This window comes from Pelophylax lessonae (genome assembly GCF_965119305.1).
Source record: "Pelophylax lessonae genome assembly, chromosome: 2".
Taxonomy (NCBI): Eukaryota; Metazoa; Chordata; class Amphibia; order Anura; family Ranidae; genus Pelophylax; species Pelophylax lessonae.
In genome coordinates, this window is record NC_138769.1 from 364,083,794 (window position 1) to 364,097,791 (window position 13,998).

The window sequence follows — 13,998 nt, forward strand, 5'->3', positions numbered from 1 at the left end:
GAGGACCTGTCCTTGTCCACTGCAGCGCTGGGAACGCGCATTGGTGGAAGCACTTATAGTTTCAGTGCGGGAAACTTTAAAATTGGCAGATGAATCTACAGCGTCGGGTTCGCAGGTGTCTTTTGGCTCCTGAAAATCCCAAAAATCGGGCAGGGTGTTTCCTTGCCTGGAGCTTTTTGACGATATTGTCAATGAACAATGGCGGCGCATCAAGCACATGCTGTTGGTGCCTAAGTGCTTTAAACCCCATTATCCTTTTGCAGATGCTGTTTCCACTAGGTGGACAGTGCCACCAAAGGTGGATTACCCGGTTTCCATGCTGAGAAAGTTTACTGCGGTTCCGGTGGAGGAATCCCCGGCCTTTGCGGACCCGGTGGAGTCCCTGTAGCGGCATCTACATGTGCCAGCGGGTTCCATATTGAAACCAATATTTGTGAATGTTATGGTGTCACAGATGGTTACTGAATGGGTGAAGTTCCTAAAAGGTAACTTGGAAGCTGAGCAGCTCCCACCAGCGGTGCTGGAACTAATAGACCAGGTGGCTCAAGCCCTGGTGTTCACGTTTTATGCGTCCCCTAGTGGCCAGAGAGTCGGCAGGTTAAAAAGCTGGTCTGCGGACGAGGCTTCCGCAAAGGCTTTGACGGATCTTCCCTTTATGGGGGAGAGGTTGTTTGGATCCTCTCTGGATGAGTTGATCAAAGGCCTCAGGGGTGGGAAGAGTACTCTTCTTCCTCAGTCCTCTAAAGGCAAGGCGCCACGTCATAGGCGGGGGCCTTCCTTCACTGTTCATAAGTGGATTTTTCGTACCTCCAGGTCGCAAGAAAAAGGAAAGCCATTCAGGTCTTCTGGGAAATCCAAGAAGCCATGGTCAGTTAAGGTAGGCTGAAGGTGCGCCCTCCCCCGTATTGGGGGTGGGGGACTTCTTCGCTGGTTCCCGGACCCGTGGACTTCCCTGGTACAAGACAAGTGGGTCCACAAAGTAATTTTGTCCCGGCAAAGCTCTTTCCTTCCAACTTGCACCTCTCCCCAGACCCCTTACAGGGTCTGTTTTGGGGCGTTACAAGACCTGTTTCTTTAATGCGTGATTGTGTCGGTTCCGATTTTGGAACGTTTTCAAGGTTTTTACTCAAATCGGTTTACAGTTCCCAGGAAGGAAGGCAAAGTGCATCCAATCCTGGACCTCAGGGCACTGAACTGCTTTGTGTGGGTGCAGAAGTTCAGAATGGAGTCCATTTGCACGGTGGTGGTATCCCTGCGTCAGGGGGATTTTCTTACCTTTATCAAAATCAAGAATGCTTACCTTCACATATGGCACATATGTGCCAGTCACCAGCGCTTCCTCCGCTTTGCCATGGGAGAGCAGCATTATCAGTTTGTGACGTTACCCTTGGGTCTCGCCTCTGCTCCTCGGGTCTTCACAAAAGTGTTAGCCCAAGTACTAGCTTTGTTATTCCAACAGGGGATCGTGGTACTGGGCTCCTTGGATGATTTCCTTCTGCGGAGTCTCCTACTGCTCTGGTGGACTCTGCAGGAGTTCGGCTGGATTCTGAATTTTCAGAAGTCTGCTCTGGTTCCATCCACAAAGCTGGACTATCTGGGTCTGACTCTTGACTCTGCCTTGGCCAGAGTGCTTCTTCCTCTGGACAAACTCCAGAAATTGTAGGCTGCAATTCGTCTCCTGCTGTCCAGCCGGGGAACTAAGGAGTCCCTGATAAGGTGGCTTCCTTTTCTTCGTGCGCTTCATCTGGGAAAATCATTCCTCCCCTTTTATTGGACAGTGATCACCACGGATGCCAGCCTGTCTGGCTGGGGAGGCGTCCTCGGCAAACATTCTGCTCAGGGGATCTAGACACTGGAAGAGTCCAGAATACTGATTAACGTATTGGCACTCCGAGCGATCAGACTGTGTCCAGACCATTGGACGGATCGTCTTCAGGGATGTCCAGTGCGCATTCAATCGGACAATGCCACGGCCGTAGCTGATGTCAATCACCAGGGGGGCACAAGGAGTTTCCTGGTGGCTCTGGAGGTAGCCGGCATTCTAAGGTTGGCAGAACAGTTAGTTCCAGCCCTCTCCGCCGTACACATTCCCGGGGTGGAAAACTGGCAGGCGGATTACTTCAGTCGGCAGGTGTTGGACCAAGGGGAGTGGTCCCTTCATCCAGAGGTGTTTCATCAGTTGTGTCTCCGGTGGGGCATCCCAGAGGTGGATCTGTTGGCGTCTCGGCTCAACGGAAAGGTGCAGAGGTTTGTGGCTCGGTCACTGGATCCTCTGGTAGATGCCACAAATGCGCTGGTGGCCGAGTGGGGGTCAGTATCATCTGATTTACGCCTTGCCTCCTCTCAAGCTTCTGCCAAGACTTCTACGCAGGATCAAGGCAGAAGGGATTCCGGTCATCTTAGTGGATCCGGACTAGCCTCGCAAGGCTTGGTACGCCAATCTGGTGCAGCTGGTCACCGACATTCCTTGGAGGCTTCCTCTCAGGGAGTATCTGCTGTCCCAAGGACCAATCCTCCATCCTGCTTTACAGTCACTGGCTTTGACGGCTTGGCTGTTGAAAGCCAGGTACTGAAGGATAGAGGTTTATCTGAGTCAGTGATTCCTACGCTTTTAAAAGCTAGGAAATCTACTGCTAAGAAGATCTACCATTGTACGTGGAAGACGTACATTGTGTGATATGAGTCTCTTTGGAGTTCTTCTCGGTGGCTTGGCTCTTGACCTTCCTTCAATGGGGGGGGGTTGAACAGAAATCGGCCTTGAGTACCATCAAGGGCCGGGTGTCGGCTTTGGCAGTCTTCTTCCAATGACCCTTGGCCACACACTCCCTGCTGCGTACCTTTCTTCAGGGTGTCCAACATTTGGTTCCTCCAGTGCGGTCTCCGTTGCAGCCTTGGGACCTCAATTTGGTGCTTTCGGTCCTCCAGAAGCCTCCCTTTGAGAATCTTCAGGAGATTCCCTTGCTTACATTGTCTCTGATTTTCATTTGAATAAAGACAATGTGTAGCTCTACCAGTGTCCCAGGCCTAAACATCCAAAGGAAATTGCCTTGTATGCCTTGGATGTGGTCTGGGCAATTTGGGTGTACTTTGGCAGCTATGAGGTCTTTTAGAAAGTCAGACGCACTATTTGTGCTCACGGATGGGCCTCGGAAAGGGTTGTCCGCTTCCTCTGCGACCATTTCCAGATGGATCAGACAGACGGTTATTAAGGCTTATTCCATCAGGTGTCAGGTTCCTCCTTTCCCTGTCAATGCACACTCTACTTGGGCGCTTAGAGCCTCCTGGGCCTTCCGTAAAAATATTTTTTTGGCTGGAGATACACTAACAAAAATGTACCTGTTCCAACTTACATACAAATTCAACTTAACCAGTTCTGGACTGGAAGGATTTGCCCCTTTAATGACCAGGCTATTTTTTGCAATTCAACACTGCGTTACTTTAACGGACTATTGCGCGGTCGTGCAACACTGTACCCACATAAAATTGATGTCCTTTTTTCACACAAATAGAGCTTTCTTTTGGTGGTATTTTATCACCTGTGCGATTTTTATTTTTTGTGCTATAAACAAAACAAAAGCGACAATTCTGAAAAAAAAACAAAACAATATTTTTCACTTTCTGCTATATAACATTCCAAAAAAAAAAATTTTAAATCTAAATTTTTCATCCTTTTAGGCAAATTTGTATTCTGCTATATATGTTTGGTAAAAAAAAAATCGCAATAAGTGTATTTTGATTGGTTTGCACAAAAGTTATCGTGTCTACAAACTAGGGAAAAGGTTTGTTTTTTATTTCTTATTTTTTTACTAGTAATGGCGACGATCTGCGATTTTTAGTGGGACTGCGACATTACGGCGGACAGATCAGACCCCTAACTGACATTTTTGACACTTGGGGGACCAGTGACGTTACTACAGTAATCAGTGCTAAAAATATGCACTGTTACTGTAATAATGACATGAGTAGGGAAGGGGTTAAGCTATGAGTGATCAAGGGGCGTGGCTTGCGCGCGTACTGGAATGGACGCCTGAGCGGTGAGCTCCCAGTACCCGGCCGACATTTACCTCAGCGACGGGGAACCACAGCGACCGACCGACCTGCAAACGCTATCATCCGCTGCCCAGCACACCCGGGGAGATGGCCAGCCGCAAAAGAAAGGACGAGAGAGGTCCTAAGAAGCTCACGGCTTTCTTTTTCAAGCCGCCCTCACAGCCTGGAGGTTTCCAAAATGGCGCCGGCGCGCTCTCTGAACCCGGAGGGCCTGCGGCCTACACTGACTTGCTCCCTTGGCGGCGGAGCCCGCACCTCTCACAGCGATGCCGGACTCTTCACCCGCATCCCCAGTCTCCAGGAGCCCTGAGAAATCTCGTATGCGCATGAATCCAGCAGATTCTTTTGATCCCACAGTGAGTAACTCCTTTACTTCTATGCTCCCTATGTCTGAACTGCAATCCTCCATCGCTGCCTTCCCTACCACGGGCCAACCTGTCCTGGATACCACATTGAAAAACATGCTTATCACATTCCAATCTTCCCTGATGGCTAACCTCACCACTGTAATGCACAAGTTCTCTTGTGAGATGAAAGGTGTGGGTAATAGGGTGTCACGCATTGAGCACAGCATGGAAGAATGCACTGAAACAGTGAATGAGCTAGTTGATGCCTATACTGACCAGAAGGAAGATACTGAGTGGATTAAACAGAAAATAGCGGATCTTGAAGATCGCTCTCGCCGCAACAACGTTAAGCTGCGAGGCATCCCAGAATCTATCCCTCCTGCTGAACTCCTACAGTATGCATCTACTATGTTCTCCACAATGGTGCCTGAGTTAACCCCCATAGAATTAACCATCGACAGGATCCATAGGATCCCAAAGCCGCGCCACCTCGAGGACTCAGTCCCTAGAGATGTATTATTGCGCCTCCACTTTTACCCTGCTAAAGAAAAAATTCTACAGGTATCCAGGCAGATGGGCACGCTTCCAGCGCCATATACAGACATACAGCTGTACGCGGACCTGTCCCAACATACGCTACAGCAAAGGAGGCAACTGAAGACGCTCACTAAGGCTCTTTATAACCATAAGATCATATACAAATGGCGCCACCCTGCAACGCTACTCGTCACCTATAATGGGATACCTCACACCATCTCCACTATCGAGGGTGGCATGAAGCTTCTTCACTCCTGGGGTATTATACCGGAACCTCCTCAAAGCTACCGCGATGGCCCGAAAGACCCTCATCCATCTCGCTCGGGGGGCCCCTCGGGGCAACCACGGCAGAAGTATCGTCCATGACCTTCCCCTGCTTCAACAATGCCTAGCCCGGCCGGGCTACTACTTGCTGTCATCTTCTGTTCTTTGGACAAACCTTATTCACTTCGGTGAATAGCCTCCACCTTTTTGTCAGTAAGCCCACCAAGGGATAAAACTTGCTGACTGCAGTTCATTAGTTTTTGTTCGATCCACTACTTTGTTGATCAATACCAGTTCGTCTCTACACCCACACGAGCCTAAGCGTTTTATGTGCATTTATTCTTGCTTGGCTGTGGGATTTGTTCTTCTTCCTTTGTTTTCTTTTTGTTTCTCCTTTTGTGTTCCCGGCACAGCATCTTCCTCCAGCGGCAGTAACACTTGGATCCCAGGACAGTAAGTGTACGTCTCCAACTCTCGAAGTGCGCCTCGCTCTGCATTGCTCGTCATATCGACGTACAGACGTTCTCATCCAACATCACTCCAACGTTTAAGGTACCGATTACTCCATTAACTCAAACCTCCATTACCATCTTGCTGCACGTATAGCTCATAGACTATGTCTTTTACTATCCTTTCACTGAACACTAGAGGACTTAATCACCCCGCAAAACGGACCTCTCTATGGTCTACAGCCAATTCCCTAAAATGTGACATCTTGTGTGTACAGGAGACGCACTTTTCACAGTCTGCAACCCCTAAATGCAGCCATGTACAATTCCCTGTTCTCTACATGGCTTCTGGAAAGAAGAAGCGTAAAGGTGTCCTTATAGCTGTCAGACAATCCTTGGCCTTCCAGCACCATGAATCCATACTGGACACTAAGGGTCGCTACATTATTCTTCGGTGCTCTATTGACAACAGGGACTACACCACAGTCAATCTCTATGCTCCCAATAGCCATCAGTTGCCCTTTATCCGTTCGGTTGTGGGAAAAGCGAAGTCCCTACATTGGGGCAATCTACTTGTCTGTGGAGACTTCAATCTGGTTCCTGATAGTACTTTGGACTCATCTGCCTCTCCTAAAAGGCACAATGCATCCCTCTCTAAATACTTGTGGGACAACGATCTATTTGACGTGTGGAGGTGCTGCCACGCGGAGGAGAGGGACTATTCTTACCTCTCCCCTCGTCACGGCACCTACTCACGCATTGACCTTTGTATTACCGATAAGAATTTATTAGAACATGTTTCTGCTGCAGAGCTCCACACGGCCACCTGGTCGGACCATTCTCCACTTACGATTTCGGTAAATTGAGGTCCCCCTACTCAATCCGCCTATGTGTGGCGACTTCCTAACCATTTGTTGACCAACCCATCCTACGCCGCTGAAGTCCAGTCTCACCTAACCAATTTTGTGTCCGAAAATTGCCTTCCTGATTCTGATCCGTTGGTCGTGTGGAACGCTCATAAAGCTGTCCTAAGGGGTGTGTTTCTCCAATTAGGAGCTAGGGACAGGAAAAGGAGGACGCAGCAATTAGACGACCTGACCAACAAACTGTCTTCCCTGGACTCTAAAAACAAGAAAAGTCCTTCCCCGACGTTACAATCGCAAATCTTTGCGCTCCGACAAGAACTTAGAACCCTTTTGCTGGAGAAGCATAGCTATTTCCTTAAAAAGCGGAAAGCTACCACATACTCGACAGGTAATAAGGCTACCAAAGCCATGGCCACTCGCATTAAGGGACAACGTCTTAAATCTAGAATAGCCTACATGTATCACCCCGAAACGAAGGAAAAACTTCTCAAATCTAATCTAATCGCTGATGCCTTTAGCTCGTACTACGAATCTTTGTACAATCTTAAGAATGACCAAACGACACACCAACCTTCTCCTTCTGACATCCATGACTTCCTCGCCCATATCAATTTGCCATCAATACCTCCCCAGGCCACGGAATTTGTTAATAGACCCTTTTCAGACATGGAAGTAGAAGGGGCTATTACCCTACTCCCTAACTTAAAATCACCAGGACCAGACGGGTATTCGGCCGAATACTATAAACACTTTCGAAACACCCTGACTCCTCTATTAAGTAAGGTTTTTAACTCTGCTGCCTCCTCCTCCACCTTCCCGAAAGAGATGTTAAGCGCCTTGATTGTGACTCTTCCCAAACCGGGTAAACAACCTGACCAACCTCAAAACTTTCGGCCCATTTCTCTTTTGAATCTGGACGTAAAAATCTATGCTAAGGTTATAGCCAATAGACTAGTAAATCTTCTCCCCTCTATCATCCATAAAGATCAATCGGGTTTTACCAAGGGTAGGCAGGCCTCGGACGCTACGAGACGAGTAATTAATGCTATCCACCATTCGGGGCTCTGTGGAACGCCTTCTCTGCTCCTATCTTTGGATGCGGAGAAGGCGTTCGACAGGGTTCATTGGGGATTCCTCTCGGCGGTCCTGCAGAAATTCGGGTTCCAGGGTTTCATCCATGATGCCATTATGGCCTTGTACTCCACGCCTTCGGCAATAGTCCGTACGACGGACGCAATCTCCACCCCATTCACCATCTCTAATGGTACCAGACAGGGTTGTCCCCTCTCACCCCTGATCTTTAATATGATCATGGAAACTTTGGCCGAACATATTAGGTCCAATCCAAAAATTTCGGGCATACGCATGACAGACCAACAGCATAAAATTAGCCTTTTTGCCGACGACGTAATCCTTATGATTACGGACCCCTCTAATTCCCTGCAGGAAATTCAAAGGATACTGAAATGGTTTGGGGAGGTCTCACTTTATAAGGTAAACGAATCTAAATCCAACATACTGGGAATAGGTATTAATGCTACAATGTGTAACCTTCTCCAGCAGCAGTTCCCGTATGCATGGGCAGAACACAGTATCACCTATCTGGGAGTGCAACTAACAGCATCTACTAAAACACTATTTAAGCATAATTTTATCCCGGCACGCACCAAATTACAAGATAATCTTAAACAGATAGCATCCTTTGAATTTTCATGGTTGGGTAAACTCGCGGCTTTCAAAATGATGTATCTCCCTCAGCTTCTATATCTGTTCCGGACTCTCCCAATCCCAATACCTAAGCAGTACTTTAAATCTCTCCAATCACTATTGTCTACATATATCTGGCAAGGGAAAAAGCCCCGATGTGCACATGCTAAGCTTATCAAACATAGATCAATGGGGGGAGCCGGTTATGTCGATATTTATGACTATTATCTGTCATCGGTCCTCACTCCGTTGCAGGATTGGTTTAAACCGACCCCCTCTACTTTATGGGGCATCATGGAAGCCACCTATTGCACAGGACGGAGTTTGTCCGATTGGCTCTTGGCGACAACCCTGAACGACAAATTACCTTCTTACTTACCCCCGTTTATGATCGCTGCGGCTAGGGCATGGAGAGTACTAATAACGCAGGAAGCCCCTCCTCCCCTCAGAGCCCCTCTCAAGATCCCCTTGACAGCCCTACACTCACTCATGGACCAAATTTGTCTTACAGACTGGCAGAAAAAAGGCATTGCCTATATTGGAGACTTATACCATGGCTCCAAACTTATCCCCTTTGGCACCCTGCAGACCAACTTTATTCTACCCCATACTGCTCTCTTTACATATATGAGAGTGTCTCATTACCTGACTACCCGTCCACCTTGGCCACAATACATCCATTTTCATGCTTGGTTGTTTCTCACTACTAGGAATCCTCCTAACCAAAAAGGCATAACCACTTTCTATAACCTTTTACAGCATAAAACGTCTTTCACCAAAAATGCATCGCATCTTCTATGGGAACGAGACCTGGGAGTTCAGTTTACGGACAAACAATGGCTTCAGGCTATTCAATCCGTGTACTCGGCTACCAGCTGCTCCAATCTGTGGGAACTGGCAATTAAAATCTCTCTTCGCTGGTACCTGACACCTTCTAGACTTCGCAAGTTTGACCCCCAACACGATGGCAAATGCTGGCGACTATGTGGACACAATGGCACATTACTGCACGTGTTGTGGCAGTGCCCACATCTCACCCAATACTGGCAGGCCGTATTCGAGATTATATCTGCAATCACCCATATTACTGTTACACCTTCACCGGGCCTGGCTCTACTAGGTATCGACATAGAACAGATTCCTAATCATTTTAGACACACCGTGACCCATGTTCTTCTCGCGGCCAGACTAAATATAACACGAGCTTGGAAGCAAGAACTCCCACCTACAATCCCGGGCGTAATTGACCTTACTAATTTACATGGCACATATGAACGTGCCCTTTCTCTCAAAAACCACTCTGTACACAAAATGACTAGCTACTGGCAACCTTGGATTGATTGGTTTAAACACTTGACGGTCCAATCTCCCCCTTGAGGTTATACTTGTTTCCTGATGTGCTTGTATTATGAACAGCTGACGGAGGGATCTTTTCTCTTTCCCCCTCCGCGCTTGGGCACAGTGTTGATCCCCTTGGGGGTGTCCAGGCGTGGAGTGGGTCACAAGATTCTACTAACGGAGTAATCTTTGATATGGTTATTTAATTATCTCCTATCCTCTTTCTTGGTTTACCAGTGTTTAAGGTACTATATATTCGGAGCTATCCTGTTCTAAAGGACTCGCTATTGCTCACAAATGTGTGCCTTTCTGTTTGAAATATTTGCTGATAATTTATGCTAATAGTTATTGTCTACCATACTTGTCGTTCAATCTCTGGACCCATACGGTCCTGATCTTCTCTGAACGTTTCGTATTGTGCTACTTCATCTGCTGTGTTTTATTGCACACCTGTTACTTGTATGTTTTGTATCTCTTATGTTATTGAAAACTCAATAAAAACATTTAAAAAAAAAAAAAAAAGCTATGAGTGATCAAAGGGTTAATTGTGAGCCTAGGGGAGTGTTTTCTAACTGTGGGGGGAGGGACTTGTGAAATGACATCCTATGTAGGAGGATCACATGCGCTCTGTGATCATTTCAGAGAGAACAGCGGTCTGCTGTGTTTATAACAGCTGACCATCCTTATCTCTCAGCGGGGAGCGATCGCGGGGGCCCAGCGGCAATCGCGGGGGCCCAGCAGCAATCGCGGCTGCCGGTATCCGTGGATCGGCATCCCTGCTGCCTAGTGGGGGCGGAAGCGCACACGTTTGCCCCCAGCACCACTCCCACAAACCAACGTACCCATACGTCGATTCGCGCAACCGAGCCAGGCTGCCACAGTATATATACGGCGGGCGGGCGGCAAGTGTTTAAGCTTTGGCAAAAAAAAACCTGGAAGCTGATTGGTTTCCCTGTAGAAATGTGACTGATTTTGGTCTTTAGCTTTAGTAAATAAAATCCTATATGTGACTTTTTTTAGGACAACAAATGGTACAGCTTAGGGAACAAGAAAAAAGTGTAAAGGAGACTACATTTCCCATTTAAACCCATTCAAAACTAAAAAAAGAGTGTTGGTTATAGGTACACTTTATTCCCATTTATATTACAAGGGCACATTTTCCTCACTGGGTTTGCTAATCATCTGTGTGATTGTTTTTTACTCCTCATCACTTCCTGGGCCGGTTTCCAGCAGTATGAATAAAGCCGCTGTTCTATCGAATAATGCCTCCCTTCGAAAAATTCTTCCGACAAACTGCACATGTGCAGTACGTGACGTCACTCCAGCTGGGATCTCGATCAGCTGGCGTGACGATAACACTGCGCATGCACAGTTTGTTGGAGGCATTTTTCGACGGGAGGCATTATTCGATGGAACAGCGAGAGGCAGAGCGCGGAGGGTGTAGAATCTAAATGTCAGATTCTGCCTTGCTCTCTGCGCATGCGCGTGATAGAAAACGATTCTTATTGGGCGGATTATTCTTATTGGGCGGGTGGAAATTGTGGGAATATGGTCGTGAGTACAGTACATGTACACACAGCTCTAAAGGGGACAAATAGAAGTATATCTGGACACCGAATGTAAAAGGGCACTCTGATGGGGACACTGATGTAAAGGGGCACTCTGATGGGGACACCTGATATAAAGGGGCACGCTGATGGAGACACCTGATGTAAAGGGGCACTCTGATGGGGACAAATGATGTAAAGGGGCACTCTGATGGGGACACCTGATGTAAAGGAGTACTCTGATGGGGACTCTGATGTAAACACCATGTGTGATATTTAACACACTGTGCTGTATACAATGTACTGTGTGTGTTATTTTAAAGCTTAGTGTGTTATATTCAGCACAATGGTATATATAGCACAGTGTGTTATACATTGTACCATACATAACACAGTACACATTGAGGTCTGTATAACACACTGTGCATTTGCAGTGACCTCAACTGGACATAGCGAGGGGTTGGTGGAATGTCCAACTGATGTCACTGCGGCGGCATGCCAGCTCACTCCAATTATTCATATAACTATAGAAGTAAAAAGGTGAAAGTCAGAAATTTACGTTCTAAGTGTTTATTAAAAAATCGTATTTTTGTGATCTAGACCATGAATCTGCACCAGCAGACTAATAACATTTAATTTTAATGAAATTTAATTATTTTTCCTTTACGTCTTCAAGGATGATGGGGATTGGAGCTGGGGGCTCAGGCAGCTACCCTGTCAGGACCCCGCTGAGATCTGTAGTCCAGATAAATATGGAGATTCTTGTTGATTTAATTAAACTTGCAATTTAAATTTTTTTAATTTTGTTTCCATGCATTGATTAGCAGTCTTAAACATGAATTTCTTTTGCAGGATCAGCTGTGGGGATTATCAAGAATCTTGGGGATCATGTCGAGACAAAAAAGAGGGGGAAAGGAAAGTGGGACTTTGAATGAGGTCAATGCTGCATGAAAAAATAAAGGAGATGGTATATGAAATAAGGATTTATTTTATACTACATGATGACGTAGCATGTGTATAAATAATTAAATATATATAAGAATGGATATCAAATAGATGCAGACATGGATCTGGAGGACAGAATATATAACAATTCATGTGTAAATACAATTAATAAAAATATTGGCAATTAAAACATATATTGCAATAACACAAATATACATATCATACACGTAATTCATAATTCCTGATCCGTGTCCTAGACCATATGAGTACTGAACAGCTCTACGCGTTTCGTGGAAATCGCATCCACTCTTCAGGAGCTTTATAGAATAAACTAAGAACAGAGACTAATTAGTCAAAAATCTCACCTAGAATTGGCAGATGCACTGATACTGTCCTAAAAATTAATAAGGGCAAATCTAAAGGTCAGGTACTTACATAGTAGATAGAAGAGATTATTAATAACAAGTATCAACCAGAGGATTGCTAGAAAACTCTGGGGTACAAAATTATGCACAGAGAATTGTCCGTTGCGGGGATGCACCCAGTGGGTGTATGCCTGATCCGGGGCTGAGGCGGGTATACGCCACATGGTCCAAAGGGAGGAGACAGGATGAGCTAGGCCAAGAAGAAAATATCAGTGAGTAAGTGATGGGATCCCTTGTTTTAGCACGTGTTCTGTTCAGAGAGAATATAAATATAAATAAGTAACTAAAATAAATTGATATAGTATAAATGATATTATATATAATAAAATATATGAATAGATATTCATAATCAGTAACTAATGAACACGTGTAAAAAACCCAATTAAAGGGGAAAAAAAATGTGCTGATATGCCCACAGGTGAACATGTGATCCAATTATAATATTCAAAAATAAGTGAGTCATAGGAGACTCAATACAAAAGCATAAGTGAACCATGATCAATTGGACAGGAAATTGAAGGTAGGTAAGTATAGAAGCACTGTACCAACAGAGGGATATATCAATAGCAGAAACACAACCTCAGTGAAAAGAGAAAACAGAAAACCCACTACAAAGGTAGGACTTACCGTGATATTATAGAGAAGGCAAGCGGTACACATAAAATATGAGGTGTATAGACAGGGACACATAGGGAAAGTGTGCAAATGCTCGTCAACTTTATACCCTAGAGGACCGCGGCGGATCGCCGCCAGCGTCATACAAGCGCCGGAGGAAGGGGCGGACCTAATATCCGGCAATTGCCGGAAACCGGTCACTCCCAAGGCCCCTCCCGGTGGCGTAGGTAGAAAACATACCAGCAAATCCAGCAGACAATGTAGTGGCTGTGGGATAAGGTAAAAACGCATGACGCCGATGCTGGATGTGACAACCCCGCCCACCACCCAATAGGGAGGGCAGTGGGTTGGGTGGCAGATCCAACATCGCAGCCCCGGACCAGGAAGCCCAACCGGTACATCCATCCCATAGAGGGGCAGCGAATACAATGCCTAACATCAAAAAAAGAGAGAAAGTACTGCCTGGAAAGTAAACCGGTGCATATGCCAAAAAATGGATGCAAACAGATCAACTAAAGGGAACGGGTGTCTTCCACCCAAAATTGTATTTGAACAGCATAAAGATAAAAAGTTGATCTGTGGCATCGCAGCAAGGACCTCCATCCCTGTATCTATGTCGAGACAAATAAGAGGGGGAAAGGAAAGTGGGACTTTGAATGAGGTCAATGCTGCATGAAAAAATAACGGAGATGGTATATGAAATAAGGATTTATTTTATACTACATGATGACGTAGCATGTGTATAAATAATTAAATATATATATAAGAATGGATATCAAATAGATGCAGACATGGATCTGGAGGCCAGAATATATAACAATTCATGTGTAAATACAATTCATAAAAATATTGGCAATTAAAACATATATTGCAATAACACAAATATACATATCATACACGTAATTCAT